Source organism: Ranitomeya imitator, chromosome 1, assembly GCF_032444005.1.
Source record: "Ranitomeya imitator isolate aRanImi1 chromosome 1, aRanImi1.pri, whole genome shotgun sequence".
Classification (NCBI taxonomy): Eukaryota; Metazoa; Chordata; class Amphibia; order Anura; family Dendrobatidae; genus Ranitomeya; species Ranitomeya imitator.
In genome coordinates, this window is record NC_091282.1 from 1,177,245,799 (window position 1) to 1,177,271,379 (window position 25,581).

Below are 25,581 nucleotides of genomic sequence, written 5' to 3' on the forward strand. Positions count from 1 at the left end.
TTTGATTTTTCAAATAAATATTGTTATTTTGTAATATATCAGCAATTTTTGGACTCTTTTTCTCTCCTGTGATGACCCATTAAATTAAGTGACACATCACTGGAATCAGGGTCTCTGCCTCTACATCAGCTTCTATTAAATGGAGTAGCAAAAACCTGGTGACAGATTCTCTTTGAATACAAGGCTTTGCAGAGATTACGCAGGATTCATTGCTCCTTTCTCAGCCCAATCAATAAAGCAGATAACAGGAACAATACAATTGCTTTAAATACACAAAAAAAGGCACCATTTCTTGGCTGGTGAGGGGTTGGCAGGTGCAGGATGGGATTATAATGACTAACATCTCTAGAGTGAAGATTTTTATTTATTGAAGTTACAGTCCTGTGACTTATGTCAGCCAAAAGCAAATCGGCATTACAGGCTGAACGCAACAGAGGGTGACGGCGTTACATGGCACATGGAGCAATAGAGCCAGTGGAATTATGGCATCATTGATATCGGAATGGCTGAACATTTTGTTCAGCATGTACATTTGGCAAAGTGATATCAATGGCCATTCATTCTAAATTCTTTAATATTTATATATATCTAATATATAAAAGGTAGACCAATTTCAGCAGATCACTTGGTCATCATGATACTGGCTCTGCTGAGGACCAGGGGGTCCACTATGGCCTATTTTACCATAACAATGGCCCAATGCCACAACCAGATCCATAAAATCCAGCACCAAACAACACCAGTGTCTTTCTTACATGGGCCCAAGCGACTAAGCATGGCTAAGAGATTTCACTTGCTTAATGTTAACATGTGCGAAAAAGTAAAATGAAGCCACTCACTAAGACCTTCACTTTCCGATGGTGCAGAAGATCCAATGCCATGGTGGGGCGCCACGTACTCCACCTGTAAACTACGGTAAGTTGTTTTATTACGGTGGATCATCTTTCCATTTTATTACTGATTTTATCATGACTTCGTGTAAAGTTTCACTTTTTATAAAAGGAAGTTACCGTAATCATTTCGTATGTATAGAGAGTGTCTGTATTTCTTTACGAACACGTTCATATGTCGAGCACATGTCCCGATCCACAGGACGATGACCTATCGGCTAAATGAGTACAACATGTTCTCCCTTCTCCTAAGGAAAGAAATTTGGTTTGAATTTTACTTTGGAAAGAATAAGAAAATTAAGATTAGATGGACTGCGCGCTTCAGAGGAATTGCCACATCTGGAATTAATACTTGTTTTAAAATTAATATGGCGTGTCTCCACATAAAGGAAATTAGCCGCTTAATAATAATATTGTTGGTCTTCTATAATCTGTGCTACGTGTATGGGCTTTACTATTGTTAGCAGATTTTATAAGTTACATCCATAATAAAACAGGTTGAACACAAAAAGGCAGAATAATAAACAATAGAAACATTCACCTACCACAACGGGTCCACAACAGCCAAACAAAACACACGTCTACAATTAACTAAATGATGATATCGACTTTTCCAGACTCTAATGATCAACTAACGAATGTAATTGAAAGCACAATGAGTAGGGGTCTTCAGAGGTAAAAGTCCCAAACCAAAATCAAGTAGACCTACTGAACTTCCTTGGTTGGGTCCAGGCTCCAACACAATAATGGTCCATGAAGGCCCAGTAGGTAACAGCCATGCCTAGCTAACTTTGAGGTCAACCATGTCATAACGGTCACCATTATAAATAGTGCCTAATTCTTATCCTGTGAGCAAAATATGTCTCCTTATATCCACTATATAGACTATATTAGCATAGTAGATGGTAGTAGACCCATAAAATTACATATTTTCCAAAATGTGAGAAAAGCTTATAAAATTTGTTCAAAGTGCTGCCCATTGTGTTGCACCATCAAATTATGGGTGTCAGGTCCGAGCATTCCTACATGAACAGTTTCCTGGGAAGTGGATTGGTCATCGTGGGCAAGTTGAATGACCACCAAGGTCTCCCGATCTGACCCCCTTAGACTTTTATCTTTGGGGTCATCTGAAGGCAATAGTCTATGCTGTGAAGATACGAGATGTGCAGCTTTTGAAACAACGATACTGGAAGCCTGTGCTGGCATTTCTTCTGCGGTGTTGCTATCAGTGTGTCAAGAGTGGGAGAAGAGGGTTGCATTGACAATCCAACATAATGGGCAGCACTTTGGACACATTTTATAAGTGGTCATAAACTTGTAAATAACTCATGAAAGAATAAAATTACTTTAAAACCAAGCACACCATTTTTTTTTAAATTCTCAGTAAGCTTGATGTGTCACATGACCCTCTTCCCATTGGAAAAAATAAAGTTGGATCCAAAATGGCCGACTTCAAAATGGCCACCATGGTCACCACCAATTTTTAAAAGTATCCCCCTCCCATATACTACTGTGCCACAAACAGGAAGTTGATATCACTAACCATTCCCATTTTATCTAGATGAATCCATATAAATGGCCTACCATGTAGTTCAAAACCTGATAATTTTTTCCACGTTCGTGACCAGGGACATTTTTACTTATTCGTCCATGCAGATTTAAGTTGTAATTTTTTTCTCACTCAGATATTCAAATTTAGTTTTTTGTGATAAGTGGAACCTAATTTTTATGATATATATATATATATATATATATATATATATAATATATAAAGCTGAATGTGTGTGTGTATGTGTGTGTGTGTGTGTGTGTGTGTGTGTCCGGGATTGGCATCTGAACCGTTGCAGCTACAGCCACAAAATTTTGCACAGTCACACATCTGGACCCCGAGAGCGTCATAGGCTATGTTGTGAGGTGAAATTTTAACCCCGCACTTTCCAATTCACCAAACAATTTTGCCCCTATCTACATAATGGGGAAAAAGTTAAAGGAAAAGTGTTGGAGGCGTCGCAGCTACAGCCACAAAATTTTGCACAGTCACACGTCTGGACCCCGAGAGCGTCATAGGCTATGTTGTGAGGTGAAATTTTAACCCCGCGCTTTCCAATTCACCAAACAATTTTGCCCCTATCTACATAATGGGGAAAAAGTGAAAGAAAAAGTGTTGGAGGCGTCGCAGCTACAGCCACAAAATTTTGCACAGTCACACGTCTGGACCCCGAGAGCGTCATAGGCTATGTTGTGAGGTGAAATTTTAACCCCGCGCTTTCCAATTCACCAAACAATTTTGCCCCTATCTACATAATGGGGAAAAAGTGAAAGGAAAAGTGTTGGAGGCAAATTGACAGCTGCCAGATGTGAACAAGGGGGACTTAAAGAATGAGGGCGATGGCGCCAAAGAGTATATACCGTACAGTTGCTAAGGTGGGGCCCCGATATGGGATACTCACCACACACGGGGATATGAACACACACACAAAATGCGCCAAACACTACCACATGCTTGAACACATATACCACCCTCGGCACACATTTCATCACACATACACCAACCTCACCACATAAAAGTCAAAACACAAAAGTCGCCACTCAAAACTCGCCACATGCAAAACTAGGCTCACGCAAAACTTGCCACATGTGCAAAACTTACCTCATGGAAAACTCGCCACATCCAAAACTTGCACACGCGGAAAAATTGCCACATGCACAAAAGTTGCAACACATGCAAAAGTTGCCTCACACAAAACTTGCACATACTCAAAAAGCACCACACATAAAACTCGCCACGTGCAAAACTCGCCATGCGCAAAACTTGTTGCAAACACACACACACAAAATGCGCCACACACTACCACGTGCTTGAACACATATACCACCCTCAGCACACATTTCACCACACATACACCAACCTCGCCACATAAAAGTCGAAACACAAAAGTCGCCGCTCAAAACTCACCACGCGCAAAACTCGCCACATGCAAAAACTAGGCTCACGCAAAACTCGCCACAAGTGCAAAACTCACCTCATGGAAAACTCGCCACACGCAAAACTTGCACACGCGGAAAAATTGCCACATGCACAAAATTTGCAACACATGCAAAAGTTGCCTCACACAAAACTTGCACATACTCAAAAGGCACCACACAAAACTCGCCACGCGCAAAACTTGCTGCACACAACTTGCTACACTAACCTGTCACATGCAACTCGACACACAAAAAGTTGCTACACGCATGTCGCCACACAACTCATCTCACAAAAGTCACTACATGCATGTCGCCACACGCAACTCAACACACACAACTTGACACACGAAACTCGCCCAAAAACACACACAAGTCTGATATTATCCTTCAAAAATAAAAATCTGATTAATAAGCAGACAAACTACAAGAGCAACAACTGTACCATATAGGAAATACGGCAGCTGTCAGTCACATGACCTGTCTATTATGTGTATGTGTGAGCTAATCTATACTGCCAGGGGGAGGGCTTCCTGTTGGCTGGGGATTTATCAGGCTGCCAATTTAGCTTACAAATACTGAGGTAAAAATACTGACCAAATAACGTGTGAACGAGGTCTAATACAGTAGGAGATGACATACAGATATATACTATGTACAAGGGAGATGACACACAGGTATATACTATATACAGGAGGAGATGACACACAGATATATACTATATACAGGAGAGATGACACACAGGTATATACTATAAATAGGAGGAGATGACATACAGGTATATACTATATACAGGGGAGATGACATACAGGTATATACTATATACAGGAGATGACATACAGGTGTATACTATATATAAGGGAGATGACAAACATGTATATACTGAGGTGAAAATGAGAGGTGTGAGGTGAAAATGAAAAGGTGTGAGTGCAAAATGAGAGGAGTGAGAGAAAATAGTGGAGTGATCGGAAAATGACAGATGTGAGGTCGAAATGACAAGTGTTAGGGGGGAATGAGAGGTGTGAGGGGGAAAATAAGAGGTGAGAGAGGGAAAATGAGAGGTGTGAGGGAGAAAATGAGAGGTGTGAGGGAGAAAATGAGAAATGTGAGGGGAAAAATGAAAGATGTGATGGGGAAAATGAGAGGCGTGATGGGAAAATGAGAGAAGTGAGGTGCTATAACTAACCACAGATATTTACTATGCCCAGGCAACGCCGGGCTCTTCAGCTTGTATATATATATATATATATATATATATATACAGCTCTGGCAAAAATTAAGAGACCACTGCACAGTTTTATAAAAATCAGCTTCTCTACATGTCTGACAGCCATTCCATTCCAGTGTCAGTTGAATTCCAACCAGAGGACACCTCATTCTACTTAATGTGCTTCTGATTATGTGATCACCTGAACCAAATCTTATTTAATGAAGGAAAGTATCAAAAATACTGCTGTGGTGTTCATAATCCTCTTGCAATAGGATAAGCTGGATGGCAAAACAAGTGCTAGTAATTAGTGATGAGTGAGTATACTCGTTGCTCGGGTGATATCCTGGTATTTGTTAGTATTCGGAGATTAAGTTTTCATCGCCTCAGCTGAATGATTTACAGCTACTATCCAGGCTGAGTACATATAGGGGTTGCCTGGTTGCTAGGGAATCCGCACATGTAATCAAGCTAGCTAATAGCTGTAAATCATTCAGCTGCCGATGAAAACTTAATCTCCGAACACTAATAAATACTCGGAGATCACCCAAGCGTGCTCGGGAAAACCCAAGCAACGAGTATATTTGCTCATCACTACTAGTAATATCCCAAAAGAAATAGGAATGAAAAAATAACTTTTAAGTTAACCATGCCAAAGGAGTTGAAAAGAAAAGTCTTGAGTGAGGAAAAGAAGGGCTCGATTCTGGCTTTACTATCAGAGGGAAACAGTGAGGGTCATTTTGCCTCCATCCTTAAAATTTCTAAGACGGCAGTCCATAACAACAAGGTCAAGCAGCAGACATTGGGGACAACAAAGTTACAGACCGGCAGAGGGTGAAAACGACTCTACACTGACCGGGATGACCGTCATCTTATTCGAATGTCACTCAGCAACCGCAGGATACATCAAATGACCTACAAAAGGAATGGCAAATGACAGCTGGGGTGAAGTGCACGGCAAGAACAGTTCGTAACAGGCTCCTAGAGGCAGGACTCAAGTTATGTAAAGCTAGAAAAAAGCCTTTTATTAATGATAAGCAAGGGAGAGCCAGGCTGGAGTTTGCCAAATACCATAAGGATTGGACCAAAGAGGACTGGAGTAAGGTAATCTAATCTAATCTAATCTGATCTGATGATGCTTCAGTAAAGCTAGATTTGGGCAGGTTAATCTTTGCGAAGGACGTATGAATCAAGCCGCATACAAGGTTATCCTGTAAAAACAGTTGATTCCTTCTGCTCAGGCAATGTTCCCCAACTCTGAGGACTGGTTTTTCCAGCAGGACAATGCACCATGCCACACAGCTAGGTTAATCAAGATGTGGATGAAGGACCACCACATCAAATCCTTGTCATGGCTAGCCCAATCTCCAGACCTGAACCCCATTGAAAACCTCTGGAATGTAATCAAGAGGAAGATGGATAGTCACAAGCCATCAAAGAAGAACTGCTTAAATTTTTGTACCAGGAGTGGCATAAGGTCACCCAAAAGCAATGGAAGGCATGCCAAGATGCATGAAAGCTGTGATTAAAAATCATGGTTATTCCACAAAATATTGATTTCTGAACTCTTCCTGAGCTAAAACATTGCTTAGTATTGTTTCTACATGATTATGAACTTAATACCACAAACAAAGCTACGTATAAAAATAACACGTTAGCTCCAGGAATGAAAACAGTCAAATACGGCGCCGGGTATATAAATAGACCACCCACCACCTCAATTGTACACGCCCCCGGAAGAAGAACTTGGCGAAACGCGCGTCGGGACGTACATCCAGACAAAGGCACACCACTTGGTAATATATTCACAACAATATTTATCTTTATTGTGCATTATGGAATTCTGCTCCCATTGAGCTCCACTATACGTGCAGGGGTTTTCTCTTGTTTAGTGCGCTCTCCACTTAGGTCCTTGTTTAGTCCAGGTGGCGTATGTGACGCTATATGCAGGAGTTCATTGAGCCCTTAAGCCATTTTTAGTATAGGGGCTTTAGGAGTAGGATATAATATACACTCAGTGGCGTAGGAATGGGGGTGCGGGGGGGCGGTCCGCCCCGGGCGGCACAATGCGGGGGGCGGCCGGCGCTGCAGGAGAAGAAGAAAAAAATAAAAGACGCCCCTTTAAATCTTCGGGCGGCGCCGTCCGCCGCCACGACCAGGGCCAGCTCCCCCCACCCCCGGGCCCGCCCCTGCCCCCGCCCCCGCTCTAATACTCACCTCTCCTGGTTCCTGCGGCTTCAGCGTCCTCTGACTCTGCGACGTCTCAGGGCAGAGGGCGCGATGATGTCACTACTGTGCGCGCCGCTCTGCCTCTCTGTCCTGAGCGTCGCAGAGCCGGAGAGACGCTGACTGGCTGCACCGGACCTGCGCTAGGAACGGGAGAGGTGAGGATTTTACTTTTTTTTTTTTCTTTATGTCTGACTGGGGCTGGGGCAATGCTGGACACACTGGGGCAATACTGGAGACCATGGGGCAGATTGCTGGACACACCGGGGCAATACTGGAGACCATGGGGCAGAATGCTGGACACACTGGGGCAATACAGGAGACCATGGGGCAGATTGCTGGACACACCGGGGCAACACTAGAGACCATGGGGCAGATTTCTGGACACATTGAGGCAATGCTGGAGACCCTGGGGCAGACTTCTGGACACACCGGGGCAATACTGGAGACCATGGGGCAGAATGCTGGACACACTGGGGCAATACAGGAGACCATGGGGCAGATTGCTGGACACACTGGGGCAATACTGGAGACCCTGGGGCAGATTTCTGGACACATTGAGGCAATGCTGGAGACCCTGGGGCAGACTTCTGGACACACTGGGGCAATGCTGGACACTGGGGCAGATTGCTGGACACACTGGGGGTAATATGCTGGACACACTGGGGCAATGCTGGACACTGGGGGTAATATGCTGGACACACTGGGGCAGACTGCTAGACACACTGGGGAAAGGCTGGACACTGGGGCAGATTGCTGGACACACTGGGGGCAGTGCTGGACATACTGGGGCAGATTGCTGGACACACTGGGGGTAATATGCTGGACACACTGGGGCAGATTGCTGGACAACATGGGGGTAATATGCTGGACACACTGGGGCAGATTGCTGGACAACATGGGGGTAATATGCTGGACACACTGGGGGCAGGACTTGAGGCATGGGCAGAATGTAGATACGGGGCATGATTGGAGACATGGGGCAGGATTGGATCATGGGGCAGGACGGATACGATGGAGGCTGGTGGGGCAGGATGGGGAGATCATATGGGATAGAATGGATACTCATGAGGGCAGGATGCGAGAAGATATGGCTGGAGCCAGGAATAAGATAAACGGGGCCAGGGTGGGGAATAGTGTTACCATAGGGGCTAATTAAGGGATATTATTACTGCAGTGATGTATTTATTTTATTTTTTGAGTATACTGTTTTAAATGGGGGGCAGGCCTGTTACTGTGCAGAGTGACACTATATCACCTTTTTTTCTTCATGTGATGTAATGTAGAAGTTGTGAAAAATTAAGTAATGTGTTCTGCAAGCGGAGCTCGAGATAACTGTGTTATTTCCTGCAGAAACGAGTCCTGGCTGGAAGGAATGATGGCGGTCTGTGCTGGATGAAAGATGAAGGACTTCACCTAGAGACGTCACTGGTGAGTCAGTGTTACCTATACACTGACACTATACACTGTATACTATATAGAGGTCCTGTGTATAATGTCACCAGTGATCTCTGTATTACCTCTACACAGACACTGCATACTAAGTACAGATCTCCTGTGAATACTGGCACTTATGGTGATAGTATTGTGTGTTTTTTTTTTATTACTGATCAGTATTGTAGTATTCAGTCACTATGTGGTGGTAATATGTGGTCTGGAAATGGTGCGGTGGTATTTGTCCCTTGTATGTAGTATTATTCGGTCACTATGTGGCCTGGTCATGGTGTGGTGGTATTAAGTCACAGGTGTGGCATGTGGGGGTGACACCATTAGGCCCAGTTTAAGTTCTACAAAACAGGAAAACCATTTTTGGTAACCTTTGTGTGTATTGAGCGGGGTGGGGGGGGGGCCAAACTCGGGAACAGCCCCGGGCGGCAAAAGCTCTAGCTACGCCTCTGTATACACTTGTATTGCTATTTGTACCTTTTGCCTCTGTCTGGATGATTTTGTTGTAATATGAGGTACCCTGTAGTTATGTTTTTAAAAAATTTATAAATAAAGAATTTTGACTGTTTTCATTCCTGGAGCTAACGTGTTATTTTAATACGTAGCTGTAACAACCCTGCCGGCATCACTGCATGGCCTTCCATTCCCCATCTGCCTGTTACATCTACTCACTCACCCAGTGCCATGCTGTGAGATCTGTCTGCTGCTGGTTCCATGCCATGTGCTTCTTGGCGGCCTGCTCTGTGTACACTTCCTGGCTGTGTGCATAGGGGGCGGCGCCAGCCACTCCGGATTCTTATTGAGACTGTGTGCACCTCCCTAAGGTGCTTCTGGCCAATAGCCTTGAGGCCTCTGATACTTAAGGCATCCTCACCCATTGGAGGATGCCTGAGCAAACTATTCCCCTCAGTTAGCATTTGCTACTGAGCTGCCAGTTCGTGTGTTTCCTGTCTCTGAGGGCTGCACTATTGCAGGCCTTCATCTGTGTTCTGTTTGTGTATCCGTGTCCATTCCTGTCTGTACTCTGGTCTATGTCCGTCCCTGCTCCTTCTTTGTCATTAGTAATTTCCCACTCAGCTGTGTGTACCTCTGCCTTACCTTTCTGCTCTGTTCGCCACTGTCTGTGGCTCTGCTTCTCTCTGCTCGATTCTACCACAACCTGTGGCTCTGTGTCTCTCAGCTTTTCTCTCAGCTCTGCTCTCTGACCTTGCTCCGCTCTCTGTGGCTTTGCTCTACGCCTCCGCTCCTTGCGGTTCCACCTGGCACCGCTCCTTGCGGTTCTATGTCTTTAGCTCTTGGCTCCGCCTCCAGCGTCTCCGCTCTTGGCTCCGCCTCCAGCGTCTCCGCTCTTGGCTCCGCCTCCAGCGTCTCCGCTCTTGGCTCCGCCTCCAGAATCTCTGCTCTTGGCTCCGCCTCCAGCGTCTCCGCTCTTGGCTCCGCCTCCAGCGTCTCCGCTCTTGGCTCCGCCTTCAGCATCTCCGCTCTTGGCTCCGCCTCTAGCGTCTCCGCTCTTGGCTCCGCCTCCAGCATCTCCGTCCTTGGCTCTGCCTTCTCCTTCTCTACTCTCTGCTCTGCCTTCTCCTTCTCTGCTCATAGCTCCACCTTCTACTCGTACTCCGCCTCCTGCGATTCAGCTTTTCTTCCACTCTTGCTCTATCTTAATTCTGCAACTTTCCTTTCAGGTCTCTACCTGTTCCTTTATATTCTCCAGTCTGAACAGGTTCTTACCTGTTTCCACACATCCATCTGAATACCAGTTCCTACCAGAGTATCAGTCCTGTCTGCCAGTGCCAGCCGTGCCCGCCTGTCTGCCTGAGTGCCAGCCGCCCCCGTCTGCCTGCCTGTATCTTCGTCAAGCCAGTCCGCCCGTCAGGGCCTCTGCCATACCCGTCTGTCAGCCAGTGTCACAGCCGTGCCTGTCTGCCCGTGTCTTGTCCCCGGTGGGATCAGCATCCACAGTCCGACTCCACCCTGGAGTGGTACCTGGTAGCTTCCTATTGCACAAGTCTGACCTCACCATCAGAGGCTCCAGCGAACACCTAGGAAGCTACTTAGTTACGCCCCTTCCAGGGAAGTTCGGTCTGTGGTCCAGTGGGGCCACACCCCCAGGTGCCCGCGCCAACCAGTCTCGGCTCGAGCGGTACAGTAGCTTTTTTTGTGGTATTGATTGTAGTACGGAATGTGACCAGGCTCTTTTGAGTCTTAGGTCGTTCTTGGATTAACATGTATATACAGTATATGTATGTTCTGTTTTTAGACAGAGAATCCTAACGTGCACTATGGATTACAAAGCCAGGGAATGTGCCTGGCGACAGAAAGCATCCAGTATGTTTAAACCAGGGGCTTCTAAGGCAACTAGCGAGACTTCTATGTCCGACAAGGACACTTTTAGACAATATAAGAACGCCATATTTAAAAAGACAAGGCTATGGTGGACAAAAACGTCTTTGGAAAACTATGTTGCTCATGAGATTGTTCCAAGAGGTCTGAGAATCCAATTGTTCCCTACCTTTGAGTTAAATGACGAGAATCTGATCAAAAGATGGTCTGCGGCAGCATCTACGTGCTCATTGGAATTTTTGAAAATTATTATAGATAGCAATTCTCAAACCTTGAAAAATATTGAGAGTGATTTGGAAAGACTGGAGGCTATGATGAAAAAAGATATTAAACAAGAGATCTTGGATGTATGGTCCAGTGATCTTAACAAAGATATGGAAAAGTGGGAGAAAGAGATCTGTGATAAGAAAATCAAAAAATACCAAAGGGATTTGACTGACTATGAGGAGAATAGGATTTTTCGGTGGCAATTTAAAAAAGAGTCTGTGAAAAGATCACGACCAGGAGAGTCCTCTTTTAGCTCAACATCTTCAGTATCGGAACCAAATACATCTGGCAACGAGCGAGATGGATACCATTCCACGAAGTATAATACACGCAATGGTGGAAACAAAAAACAATCTGATTTTTTCACAAAGGGTTTTAAAAAAGGAAAAAATGACCACCTCAAGGTAATAAACCTGTCAAACCATATTTTGTCTGACATTCAAATTGCAGTTCTCGAGAAGGGATTAACTTTTTCTCCCTCTAAATATCTAGACCCCTTTGTAGCTATTAAGGACCTACATCTTTTTTCAAGGAAAATAATCCTACAGAGACTACATGCTAAACATGGCGTGGAGGAAACATCTTTATCCGACATGGAGAGGGAGGCCTTAGAAAATCTTGAGGCATTAGCTCAAGAAAGTGAGTATCCTGCAGCAAATCAGAGTTTTCCCATATCCCTTATTAATAAATCTAAAAAAATTTCCCCCACTGAGCATTTGCCCAGCGGTGGAGGTGTACACTAGATTGGTTACCAGGGACATTGAGAGACTGTGTCACAGTGGGTATGGGGCCAATAATTGTAGTAGGGAGGAACGAGAAGCCATATCCAGTTTACAAAATCTGAATGATGTGGTTTTTAAACCCTCAGATAAAGGGGGGAACCTAGTAATATGGCCCAATGAGATGTATGAGAGACAGGCATTCAAACTTTTAAATGACAAAAATTGCTATCGTAAATTGCCGTCAAACCCTCTTCATGCATTTCATGGGGAACTAATTGGGATTTTGGAGGATGCTTTTGAGAAGGGGATTATTCCCCAAAAAATGGTAGAAACTGTGAAAGAAATGCATCCCCGCCTCCCTACCCTGTACCTAATCCCAAAGGTCCACAAGAATGCTTTGGACCCCCCCCGGCAGACCTATAGTGTCTGGTAATGGGGGCCTCTGTGAAGTCGTCACCATGGTAATCGATCACTATCTCAAACCGTTGCTCTATGACTTGCCATCTTATATCAAGGATACCAATTCGGCATTATGCAGATTGGATAACATACATATCAATGGTGAGGCTACCATGGTGATGGCTGATGTGGAGGCCCTCTACACATCTATACGACATCAAGATGGTCTGAGGGCTGTGTCCTGGTATTTAAAGAACTCAAATTTGGATGGGGATTTGGTTGCTTTGCTGCTGGAGCTGCTGGAAATGGAATATATACTCACCCATAACATCTTCATCTTCAAGGGTGCCGTGTACAAGCAATGTCAGGGCACTGCTATGGGGGCTAGTTGTGCCCCATCATACGCCAATTTATTTCTCGGTTTATGGGAACGCCAGATCTTTGTATGTGATCCTATACCTCATGCCAACCTGATTTCAGGTTGGATGAGGTATATTGATGACATCTGGTTTATCTGGGAGGGGTCAGCCGAAGAACTGTCAACATGTATGGAGGCACTTAACAACAATGACCTCAACATCAAATTAACCTTCAAAAGTGGTCGAAATGTTGAGTTCTTAGATCTGTCTATCAAAGTTGACGACAATGGATTTTTGTTCACAGACCTATATAGAAAGCCCACATCCACAAATGCCTTTCTCCACGCCACCTCTGCACATCCTCCAGCAACAATTAGAGGGATCCCAACGGGACAATTTTTACGCGCTAAAAGAATATGTACAAATCCCAAAGACTTTGAACGACAAGCTGCAGATCTCTCTAGGCGTTTTCAAGAACGAGGATATAGTAAGAGAAACATAAGGAGAGGATACCAAAGAGCAACCAGGACTAACAGGAATGACCTTCTGTATAAACGAAATCCATCTGAACACCCTGATAATCAAAATACGGTACGTTTCATCACCAGCTACCATAATAAGTGGCATCAGTTTAGTGATATCCTCCACAAACATTGGGAGGTATTACAAACTGATTCTGTTTTAAAAAAGATCCTACCCGAAAGACCTATGGTGGTAGCTAAAAGAACAAGAAACCTACGTGATATCCTGGTACATAGCTTTTACAATCCGGTGAGAAGTGTAACTTCTAGTGGTACCATGGACTGTGGTTTCTATCCTTGTGGTTTGTGCAAGGCTTGTGGAAACCACACGAAAGCTAAAACCTTCTCCAATTTTAACGGCGTAAAAACTTTTACCATCCGGAAAAAAATCCTGTGTATGTCTCGTGGCGTTATATATCACGCCACATGCCCCTGTAACAAGGTGTATATAGGGCTAACTACACGTGAATTGAAAATTCGCACGCGAGAACACTGTAGGGATATAATGAATGCCAAAACAGCTCAGGATGTGTCATCATAAAAAACTATACCGAGGCATTTTAGACAGTACCATCAATGCAATCCACATGGCCTGAGAATTAAGGGTATAGACCAGGTATCTTTGGGGCCTAGGGGCGGCAATATGGCCAAAATTTTAGCGTAAATAGAGAGCCGGTGGATCTACCGGCTGGGTACGATCGCACCACAAGGGCTGAATGAAAGCTTTGGTTTTGCGGCTTTTTTTGTAGGAGCAACATAGTAGGTGTGGTCAGTGGTCTCCTATTTACGGACATGAAGTCCCTTTTTAGGGTTGGGGTTTTTATGTTCATTCTGTTTATGCCTGTTATTTACAGCATTTTTATCTTTTAGAATTCTCTTGTATCGTGGTCAAAGTCTACCCGTCGGTGGTGTCTATCATCAATTTATATCATTACATCCTTACAACCTCATGAAGGAAATGTCGCCTGAAATGAATAAGAGGGATCGGATGGAAATGAAACTTTAACTACAAAACATTGTATATATATATATATATATATATATATATATATACTGTATACTACTTTCTATCCTGTGGTCTCCAAATGCATGGAATATAATGTGAGATGGCACTTAAACATATGGCATTTCTATGGGGTGAATATCCATACATGAGTCCTTTTGGAGGTGTATGTACACTGTTTTTTAATCCATTTGCACTATGTTATATTAGTATGTCTGCACCAATGTTGTCATTAATGGTATTTAGCCCCAATAGGGTGATTTTAGCATTGTTCACACTAATCGGGGTGATATCCCTGCATATTTTTCAATTAGTAGGTACTAACTCATAACATATATCATGGTTAGTTACTTTTATAACACTTTATATGTAGGTACATTATTCTTATTACATTTTCGTAGATGTATGTATTTTATCCATTTGTATGTATATTTGGCATTCCACGGAGTGTAGCGGTCACAAATATGCACCTTAGGACTGCCTGTATTACGGCTGACGCACTAAACTGTTTATTTACGTATGCCCTCCTTCAGCTACTTCTGTCCAGACTGGGTGGTGCGCATGCGCTGTCTCGATCACTCCGGAGCGTCCTTCTCTGGTCTCTATGGTGACGTCGGACTTCCGTGGGGCGGTCTGCCTTTCGGAACGCTGGCATCACTATGACCGGAGGGTGGGCGTTCCCGTTGTGGAGTATGATGAAGCGGTGGATGCGCCGCGGCACCTTGTGTCATGTGACTTATGCCCCATATGCCTTTAGCTTTGTCACTATCTTTATCGTGCATCTGCATGCGTCATTTCCTGGCTACAGTTACTACCCAAACTATGTACTGATAGGCCGCCGGGTATATAAATAGACCACCCACCACCTCAATTGTACACGCCCCCGGAAGAAGAACTTGGCGAAACGCACGTCGGGACGTACATCCAGACAAAGGCACACCACTTGGTAATATATTCACAACAATATTTATCTTTATTGTGCATTATGGAATTCTGCTCCCATTGAGCTCCACTATACGTGCAGGGGTTTTCTCTTGTTTAGTGCGCTCTCCACTTAGGTCCTTGTTTAGTCCAGGTGGCGTATGTGACGCTATATGCAGGAGTTCATTGAGCCCTTAAGCCATTTTTAGTATAGGGGCTTTAGGAGTAGGATATAATATACACTTGTATTGCTATTTGTACCTTTTGCCTCTGTCTGGATGATTTTGTTGTAATATGAGGTACCCTGTAGTTATGTTTTTAAAAAATTTATAAATAAAGAATTTTGACTGTTTTCATTCCTGGAGCTAACGTGTTATTTTTATACGTAGCTTTTTTTGTGGTATTGATTGTAGTACGGAATGTGACCAGGCTCTTTTGAGTCTTAGGTCGTTCTTGGATTAACATGTATATATATGACTAGCTATTGAACCCGTTCTACGCCTGGGTGGCGAGCATTTATATTGGTATATGGTCTCCATCCTGGTATGTGCTGCTCCATCCTGCGCCCCCATCCTGTCATGTGCTGCTCCCATCCTGCGCCCCCGTTCTGTCATGTGCTGCTCCCATCCTGCGCCCCCGTTCTGTCATGTGCTGCTCCCATCCTGCGCCCCCGTTCTGTCATTTGCTGCTCCCATCCTGTCATTTGCTGCTCCCATCCTGCGTCCCCGTTCTGTCATTTGCTGCTGCCATCCTGCGCCCGTTCTGTCATGTGCTGCTGCCATCCTGCGCCCGTTCTGTCATGTGCTGCTGCCATCCTGCGCCCGTTCTGTCATGTGCTGCTGCCATCCTGCGCCCGTTCTGTCATGTGCTGCGGCCATCCTGCGCCCGTTCTGTCATGTGCTGCTGCCATCCTGCGCCCGTTCTGTCATGTGCTGCTGCCATCCTGCGCCCGTTCTGTCATGTGCTACTGCCATCCTGCGCCCGTTCTGTCATGTGCTGCTCCCATCCTGCGCCCGTTCTGTCATGTGCTGCTCCCATCCTGCGCCCGTTCTGTCATGTGCTGCTGCCATCCTGCGCCCGTTCTGTCATGTGCTGCTGCCATCCTGCGCCCGTTCTGTCATGTGCTGCTGCCATCCTTCGCCCGTTCTGTCATGTGCTGCTGCCATCCTTCGCCCGTTCTGTCATGTGCTGCTGCCATCCTGCGCCCGTTCTGTCATGTGCTGCGGCCATCCTGCGCCCGTTCTGTCATGTGCTGCTGCCATCCTGCGCCCGTTCTGTCATGTGCTGCGGCCATCCTGCGCCCGTTCTGACATGTGCTGCTGCCATCCTGCGCCCGTTCTGTCATGTGTTGCGGCCATCCTGCGCCCGTTCTGTCATGTGCTGCTGCCATCCTGCGCCCGTTCTGTCATGTGCTGCAGCCATCCTGCGCCCATTCTGACATGTGCTGCTGCCATCCTGCGCCCGTTCTGTCATGTGCTGCTGCCATCCTGCGCCCGTTCTGTCATGTGCTGCGGCCATCCTGCGCCCGTTCTGACATGTGCTGCTGCCATCCTGCGCCCGTTCTGTCATGTGTTGCGGCCATCCTGCGCCCGTTCTGTCATGTGCTGCTGCCATCCTGCGCCCGTTCTGTCATGTGCTGCGGCCATCCTGCGCCCGTTCTGACATGTGCTGCTGCCATCCTGCGCCCGTTCTGTCATGTGCTGCTGCCATCCTGCGCCCGTTCTGTCATGTGCTGCGGCCATCCTGCGCCCGTTCTGTCATGTGCTGCGGCCATCCTGCGCCCGTTCTGTCATGTGCTGCGGCCATCCTGCGCCCGTTCTGTCATGTGCTGCTGCCATCCTGCGCCCGTTCTGTCATGTGCTGCTGCCATCCTGCGCCCGTTCTGTCATGTGCTGCGGCCATCCTGCGCCCGTTCTGTCATGTGCTGCGGCCATCCTGCGCCCGTTCTGTCATGTGCTGCGGCCATCCTGCGCCCGTTCTGTCATGTGCTGCGGCCATCTTGCGCCCGTTCTGTCATGTGCTGCTGCCATCCTGCGCCCGTTCTGTCATGTGCTGCTCCCATCCTGCGCCACCATTGTATTATATGCCCCCCGCTCCAGTGTGTAGGCCCCCGAATGCTGCTGCCATATAAAAAAAAAAAAAATACCATACTCACCTATCGTCCGGCTCCACTGCAGGTATGTCTTCAAGAAAATGGCGCCGGAAAGCGGGGACTGCGCAGGCGCCGATTCCGGCAGCAGGAATCGGCGCCTGCGCAGTCCGCGCCCTCCGGAGCCGGGAGCAGAGGAGCCGGGAGACGGAGCCGCAAGCAGCGCTGGAACCGGGAAAGGTGAGTATACTTACCCTCCCTTCTGGCGGTCCCTGACTCTCCGGTGGAGATCGCGGTATGCGTTCAGTGCTTACGCATACCGCGATCTCCCGGGAGCGTCGCTCTGTGAGGCCCAGACTGCGCCGGCGCTTGCGCTTGCGCAGTCTATAGAGGCTTCGGACAGAGTGACGCTCCCAGCGTTATATTATAGATTATGAACTTGTTTTTTTGCATTATTTAAGGTCTGCAAGCAATTCATTTTTTTGTTATTATGACCATTTCTCATTTTCAGAAAATAAATACAAAATTTATTGCTTGGAACGTCAGAGACATGTTGTCAGTAGTTTATATAATAAAAGAACAATTTACATTTTACTCAAAAATGTACATATAAAGAGAAAAATCAGACAAACTGAAAATTTTGCAGTGGTCTCTTAATTTTTTGACAGAGCACCACCCAAAAAAGTTTGCCTCATCACTGAATATAATGTTCTGTGTAAACTGAGGGCCCTGTTCCAATTTTTGTTTTGCTTATTCTGCAAATTCAGCACGCCAACCTGGCATCAGTCGAACATCCCTTCGGCGGATATTAGCTACTCACAAATGGCACCCTTACAAAATCCAGCTGCTTCAGCATCTCAACGAGGATGGCCCAGATCGGCGCACTGAATTTGCAGAATGGGCAAAACAAAAATTTGAACAGCACCCTCAGTTGACACAGAACATTATGTTCAGTGATGAGGCAAACTTTTTTGGGTGGGCCATTTATATGGATACACCTAAATCAAATGGGAATGGTGACAGTTTTCTTGCGTAGGGTGTCTTGCATTGAAATCTGCTGCAATGACCCAGGTACTGCGTTCACCAGACATCAACACAATTTCTATCCTCTCCTCACGTGTTAACCTCTGCAATATGTTAATGGCTGTAAACAAAGAAAAACTTGTAAATAACTCATGAAAGAATAAAGTTACGTTAAAACCAAGCACACCATTGTTTTTTTTGTGATATTCCCAATAAGTTTGATGTGTCACTTGACCCTCTTCCCATTGGAAAAAATAAAGTTGGATCCAAAATGGCTGACTTCAAAATGGCCGCCATGGTCACCACCCATCTTGAAAAGTTTCCCCCCTCCCATATGCTAATGTGCCACAAACAGGAAGTTGATATCACCAACCATTCCCTTTTTATTTTGGTGTATCCATATACATGACCCACCCTGTACTTGTTTTTGGATCTTTCGAAGGGTGAAAATTGAATACATAAGAATAGAACCATATTAAGATTAAGAATGGTGTGCAGTGTCCTCTTAACTATGGTATATTTAATAGTGTCCAGGACCTCCATGGTCACAGATCTTGTCATGGTAAACCAGTTGCGCCTTTGAGGTTAACTACTACTGCTGGATGTCAGAGGCTTTATTTTCTTGGGTTGGTTTCAAAGCTTCTGCTTCCCTTACATCTCTCTCTGCCATCATATCTACAGTTGACTTAACAATATTATTGCAGCGACGTCATTAACTTGTAGTGTGGGCCGATATACTGAAGAATTCATTGTGTGCACAGCTCTACTGCTTTATGTAATCATCTGTAAAGGTTTTTTTGCTATTTATTGTGTAGAAAATTCAGGTCTTTTAGGGAACGTGCAAAATATATCTTGGAGATCTATGATCGCCAATATGAGAATATACTCTCCTCAACACTGAAAATGCAACGCCAAGAAGGAAAAGTCAAGGAGTTATAGAAATCACAGGATCGATAAACATGTTAATAATATGTAAATGATATAAAAACAGACACAATATTTCCACAACAGAGCCAGTTTTCTACCGATATATGGCTTCCTGAGACCCCTTGATGTGGAACCGGAATGCAAAAGTCTCAAATAATGTAAGTATTAATGGGGTGCTCCGGTAGGAAAAAGTTATTACCTATTCACAGTATAGGTCTGTATTTCCCAAGCTCCAGTCCTCATGGCCCCCAGAAGATCACGTTGTCATGATTTCCTCAGTATTGCACAGCTGGTGGAAGTATCATCAAGGCATCAGGAAACCTCTCACCTGTGCAATACTGTGGAAATCCTGAGAACATGACCTGTTGGGGGCCATGAGGACTGGAGTTTGCGAAACACTGGTATACAGTAGGTAAAAACTTTTAAATCGGTGGTGGCCTAGATTGGAAGAGTGCTCCTACCAGTTGCCAGATCGAGGCATTTTGATCCCTGTCAGGATGGAGTAGAATTGCGAATGTTCAACTGTGGCTCCATTCGTTCATTTGACTACCACAGTGCTTTATTTGGCATTCTCCAACAGTCCCACAGTGAAAGTATGTGCAGCAGTTATGCATAAAAGTGGTCTAGCTCAGTGATTAAAAATAATTAGATAGTACGAAGATTCCATAATGTATAAGAACAATGGACAACTGTTTTTTTTGTACCAGAATGTCCTTAGAAAACATTGTGCATTTTCTGTTTCAGTGAATGTGTTTAATCCTCATGTTACATGAAAGCCTTGAACTGCCACATAATACATAAATTCTCACTCGATTGTTGGAAGCATTAAAAATTGAAAACATGATAACAATGAGTAATCCTCTCCGAAATCCACTGCAAATAACCCTCATAGGAAAATCAATAGTTCACAGCAAAGACTAAACGCAGGGTTACATTAGATTATGCTCGTATTCTATCTGTCTCTTATCTGTCTACAGTTACTTCTCACAAAATTAAAATATCATCAAAAAGTTAATTTATTTCAGTTCTTAAATACAAAAAGTGAAACTCATATATTATATAGGGCCATTACAAACAGAGTGATCTACTTCAAGTGTTTATTTCTGTTAATGTTGATGATTATGGCTTACAACCAATTAAAACCCAAAAGTCATGATCTCAGTAAATGAGAATACTCTATAACACCAGCTTGAAAAATGATTTTAAAATCTGAAATGTTGGCCTACTGAAATATATGTTCAATAAATGCACTCAATACTTGATCAGGGCTCCTTTTGCATCAATTACTGCATCAATGCGGCGTGGCATGGAGGCGATCAGCCTGTGGCACTGCTGAGGGGTTATGGAAGCCCAGGTTGCTTTGATAGCAGCCTTCAGCTCATCTGCATTGTGGGGTCTGGTGTCTCTCATCTTCCTCTTGATAATACTCCATAGATTCTCTATGGGGTTAAGATCAGGCGAGTTTGCTGCCAATCAAGCGCAGTGATACTGTTCTTTATAAACCAGATATTGGTACTTTTGGCAGTGTGGACAGGGGCCAAGTCCTGCTGGAGAATGAAATTCTCTGCCTGTTTTTTTCTGATTATCTATCTATCTATCTATCTATCTACATATCTATCCTCTACCTATCTATCCTTTATCTATCTTCTTGTCTGTCTGTGCTTCATTTTGACATATCATTTAATACAAAAGTTATCAGTAGTGACTAGAGGTGGTTGGACCCCTGGAAGATCACTGTGCGAGTGGTGATCTCACAAAGGTCTGCCGCAGTTCAGGATCCCGGCTAGGAAAGCAGCCTCAATGACCAGTGGTAACCTTGATGACGTCACCGCTGCTCACTGATGCTTCACTCGCAGCAGCTTATTCATCAGTGGTTCTCAGCCTTGACTTCACATCTTGTCACCATCCAGGTTGAAAGCTGATCATCCCCCAGACATGGATTACTGTGTGGGACAGAACGACGGACAGGTGAGGTATATGGCTGTGTTTTATTTTTGTTTTATTACAGGAGACCAGGGCTTCTGTGGACTGGACAATGACATGAGTTTAATTTAGAATCATTAAAGGAGTCTGTGTCATTCTGTCAATTAAAGGTCTTTATTCTGGCTGTGTGTTTATTTACAATATAACTGTAGGATTAGTAATGGACAGGAGTCTTATAGACGCCTCCCCATTACTAATCCATGGGCTTGATGTCACCAGACAATACAAAAGTGACATCAACCTCACAAATATGAAGCCCACCGCTACAGGGCTAGTGGGAAGAACCAGGCAAAGCGCTAGAACTGTTGCATCAAGAAGCAGTGTTCTTATTTTGGATAAGATGAAAGCATTTCTAATATATAATTGCCTAGAATACTGCTTCCTGCAATTTGTGCCAACTTCCGTGGCTTTGTCCGGAGCTAATGTCCGGAGCTAATGTCCGGAGCTAATGTCCGGAGCTAATGTCCGGAGATTAATTGCCTAGAATACTACTTCCTGCAATTTGTGCCAACTTCCGTGGCTTTGTCCGGAGCTAATGTCCGGAGCTAATATCCGGAGCTAATGTGCGGAGTTAATGTCCGGAGCTAATGTCCGGAGATAAGTGACGTCAACAGTGTCCAGTGTCTGATTGGTTGCCGCCTGCTGCGATCGACCAATCAGAAACGTGCCGTACTGTGACACACTCCGCCCGCCATTTTGGTGTGATTTTTGAATTTTTACCTCACAGCAAGTTTCTACTGCGTGGAGGCGGGCCCAGTGACGTTGCTCTTCAAGCTCCTGCCGAATTTCGTCAAAAAAATGATAATACCATTTACCAAAACTATATATATTTAGTTGTGAAGTGGTTCAGTGACATTTTCACACCAATTTTGAACTTTTGTTTGGTGTTTTCTCCATATACTGCCTATTATTTTTGTTCTTTCTTACTATTATTTATTAATTGTATTATTCTTACATTTGAATAAATAAAGTAAATATGGATTCTAGACTCCCGGTTCTTTAGAATCGGGCTGCCATCTAGTACTATATAAATGAATTAATACAAATTGCAAGGAAACAGATTTCATTTAAAACCAAAAGCTACAAGGTATTTCTCTGTTCAATAGAAATGTTGAAATAAGTGATATATTTTTCCCAGGGGTAGGAACAAACATAGTTATAAAGGCCCCATGGCTGATGGGTCCAATCTGTTAGGAAGTTTTATGATGACTGACCATTGGGATAACATTAGAGAAATTGAACATGTGATGGATAATGGATTCAAGAGTCAGGGATTAAGCTAATTTACATGATCAACCATCGGCACTAAATGACTGATCGATTGTTTAATAACCTATTTACAGACCGCTTTTTAGATGTGCATGGAGTGATTTGAATGGACAATGTGCTGCCGAGAACGATGATCTTTTGTGCAGCACAAAATATAGTCTCACCCAACAAATTTGTGATTAGCTCATTCGTTAGGTGATAATCTAGTGGTGTAAATATAGCCATAGTCTGTTTGTTCAGTGTGCGTGTCCAATATTGATTGTGGACCACATACCACCCCCCAGAGTACAGTAAATACACTCAAGAAGGGTTTGTAACCCCAGGAAAGGAAGGAAAGAGACCGCAAAACCATATCCTTTTCATATCTTCTAATGGTTGTTAATAAAGAATAGGGCACCATTTCTGATTTTCTTGGGAGACTAATAATTAGTATTATCTGTTAAGGCTAGGGTCTACCTGTCACAACATGTTGTTCCTACCTGGAGTATACATACATATATATCATCTATAAATGAAATTAAACTGTACACCCAACGATATACATCCTCAACATTTGTAAGAAAAGGTATTTTTACAGGCATCAAGGTGATTAATGACTATGTAGGATACAGTGGAGCCATCTAGGACCAATCATGAGGTTTACAAGTAAGATAAGAGAACAATGCTGATGCGGGAAATATTTATGGTATTTGACCAAAATTTCACCTCAAACGGGTTGTGTCCTCCTAGAAACCATTTGTGAAACAACGTGCATAATGCGATAAATAAAACATTAACACGATGGTTGTCTTTCAACACAATTCAGGACCCCTGAGGATCTCTGTACCTCCTGTTCAGTCGTGACTGGTATGTGACCGCTGCAGCCAATCTCTCGGCATAGCGGTAACAAACAGGGAAACCGGGATTAGGAAAGAAGAGGTAAGGGATCAGTAAGCTAAGTATTCTTTGTTTAATTATTTTGAAGATTTTTTTTTTAATTTGGAGTTGAACAACCCCTTTAACTAAATTCAACAATTCCATCCAACATACATCTAATGGCATAGTGATACCTACGTTGGTACAAAATATTGTTCTGCTGAGGATGCACAAATCCTGTAAGGAAAAACAGTGCTTTTTGCTTAAAGGATTTGTTCATTTTGCACAGTGAAACCTTGTTTAGACGACCACCCAACATTGAAAAATGAGAAAGGAGGGGGGTCTTTCCAGAGAACATAGCATACGTATTTATGGTGGAAGAGACAGTCTGTCATAGCAGCTCTGGTCGGGAAAGGAGGGTGATGTCTGCGAATAGGTGGTCTTTTGGAAAGGTTAAACAGTAATCTGTTCATCCAAAATTAGAAAAAACCAAGAAGCGTCTAGATGTAGAGAAGAAAGATCCTTTCTCAATATACAGTATATGTGACAACTGGATGTTTTTAATACCAAAATCTCACAATATTTTTTATAGGAGTTATCCACCTCTAAGGACATTTTTTTCCTTAAATACAAAACAAAAATGCATTTTATCAATTGGGTTTCATTAAACCATTTGCTTCATTTGACTTTCACAGGCCTTTTGCTTTCCTGCATATTCCTCTTTTTTTTGCTTGTGGTCATAAATCAGTGGAGGAGCTCAGAAAGAGGCAGATAAAAGATTGGTCAGAATAAGATCACTTATGGATCCTCCGTTAACTTATTCTGCATCTAGCAATAAGCAGTGCAACGCAAAGGCTCCAGGAGGCAAGCCGTGCAAAAAATATTAAGAAACCTCATTGTAAAAAGTAGTTTTAGCCAAAAATACAAACATTTGAGTAAAAAAACAAAAAACTCTTCAATAATAGTTATGGAGGGGAAGATTTAAGGAAAATAATAGTGCAAGGGAGAGATCCTTGTAAGAATGATAGAAGTTTGAATGTTTGCTATGGATATCTCTGCATCCATAGGATCCTGCACACCCGTTGGATTATACAGAATGTTATGCCTTTATATCACATCCAGTAGAGACCCTCATGTCTCTACTCATGACTCGGTTGAACTTGATGATGGACCTAGGTCTTTTTTGAACCTATGTAACTATGTAGCAAGCTATAAAATACAACCACGTACATAAGGATTCTCAGAAAATATTTCAGAAACCAGACATAAGTCTGATAATACACGAATCAGCATCCTTAGGCACACTGCACCCTTGTTTCCCAGGCTACATCTACAGCCGGTCTATTATTATACCCTTTATTACATAATATATACAGTTGACAAGGTGACATGAAGGTCATTGCGGAATTGTGTGACAACTGCACTGTAGAGACGTGGCAGGACGGAACTAACATCAATAGCATTGTCTAGACATGCATATTCTAGAATACCTGATGCGTTAGAATCGGGCCACCATCTAGTTGTCTATAACTTTCTAATAATGCAGTACAATTGTTGGATCTGCTATACCGGTACATCCATATATGTGTATCGTCTTACCTTATCTTGGAGTATCGTCTTCCACCATCCCAGGAAAGATCTTGCAGCACAGCTTTCCCATAGGTTTTCCCAGAATAAATCCTATGAAACTTTCCAGCACAAAGTGTCACCTCAGCAGCAAATCTGTCGTCTGGTGAAGAACTATCCTGCAACTTGTAGACGATCCCGTTCTCCCTGCTGCACTCCACTCCACTCCTTTATACCAGCACTTGCCAAGATTTCTAATTTGAAGCAACTGCAATAAGTCTGAGCTAAATGCTTCTCTAGGAGTGAGCGAGTTATTCGCCTTTCAGTGGATAGAATCCATATAGTCGGAGGTAACACTTAGAAGAAGTGGCCTGCAAGATTTCTATCCCATCCGATTGAGGTCAGCAAGTCACACAAGCAGCTGGGAGGAATTAGGGATGGAACTAGATTTAGGCAGTGACCAGAATTATGTCTTAACCCACCATTCTTTGTGCACGTTGGGATGTTAGTATAACTAATAGGGAGATTATATAGCTTTTCAGTTTTTTTAATATCTCTTAGCAGGCTGTTGTTAGAATATTTAATATCTTCATTTTATACTAAC

General features: G+C 43.9%; 1 protein-coding gene across 1 annotated transcript in view; it reads right to left on the reverse strand.

The window, feature by feature from the left end:
• C1QTNF7 (C1q and TNF related 7) overlaps window positions 1–25,148 on the reverse strand; it is an 88,658-nt gene extending 63,510 nt beyond the window's left edge. Inside the window, exon 1 of the mRNA XM_069744725.1 lies at window positions 25,011–25,148. The gene's annotated coding sequence lies outside the window, so the exon portion shown is untranslated. The remainder of the gene's footprint in view (window positions 1–25,010) is intronic.
• Between the last annotated feature and the right edge of the window lie 433 nt (window positions 25,149–25,581).